This window comes from Humulus lupulus, chromosome 3 (assembly GCF_963169125.1).
Source record: "Humulus lupulus chromosome 3, drHumLupu1.1, whole genome shotgun sequence".
In the NCBI taxonomy this organism is placed as follows: Eukaryota; Viridiplantae; Streptophyta; class Magnoliopsida; order Rosales; family Cannabaceae; genus Humulus; species Humulus lupulus.
This window is the reverse complement of record NC_084795.1, coordinates 266,072,046-266,072,656: the sequence shown is the minus strand read 5'-3', so window position 1 is coordinate 266,072,656 and position 611 is coordinate 266,072,046. Positions and strand designations below refer to the sequence as shown.

The window sequence follows — 611 nt, the reverse complement described above, 5'->3', positions numbered from 1 at the left end:
TTGTCCAACTTCCTGGAATTGTGTGGAACCTTCAAATATAATGGGGTGAGTGATGACGCAATCAAGCTTAGGCTCTTCCCATTTTCTCTAAGGGACAGAGCTAAAAGTTGGCTGAATTCTCTGCAGCCAAACTCCATTGTCACTTGGCAAGATCTAGCTCAGAAGTTTTTGTCCAAATTCTTCCCTCCGTCCAAAGCTGTTAAATTAAGGGGAGAGATAAATAACTTTTGCCAGAATGACGGAGAGTCATTATATGAGGCGTGGGAACGGTTTAAGGAACTCCTGAGAAGATGTCCTCATCATGGCATTGAACAGTGGATGCTAGTACAGAATTTCTACAATGGTTTATGTCCAACAACCAGAACCATTATTGATGCTGCAGCAGGTGGCACTTTTATGAGCAAGAGCGCAACTGGTGCTTATGAGCTGCTGGAGGACATGGCTACAAACAACCATCAGTGGTCAGAGGAAAGATCATCAGGAGCTAGAAAGGTAGCTGGGGTGCATGAGCTAGATGCAATTACTGCTTTAACAGCGCAAGTAGCCTCTCTGACAAAGCAGTTACAACAGAGCAGTGTATCTGCTAATGCAGTTCAGATGGCAGTGAGGTG

General features: G+C 44.7%; 1 non-coding gene across 1 annotated transcript; it reads right to left on the bottom strand.

Moving 5' to 3' along the window:
- Positions 1-201: 201 nt before the first annotated feature.
- LOC133827914 (small nucleolar RNA R71) lies at positions 202-308 on the bottom strand. The gene has a single exon (XR_009890562.1). It is a non-coding gene; the product is annotated as a small nucleolar RNA R71 (small nucleolar RNA).
- Between the last annotated feature and the right edge of the window lie 303 nt (positions 309-611).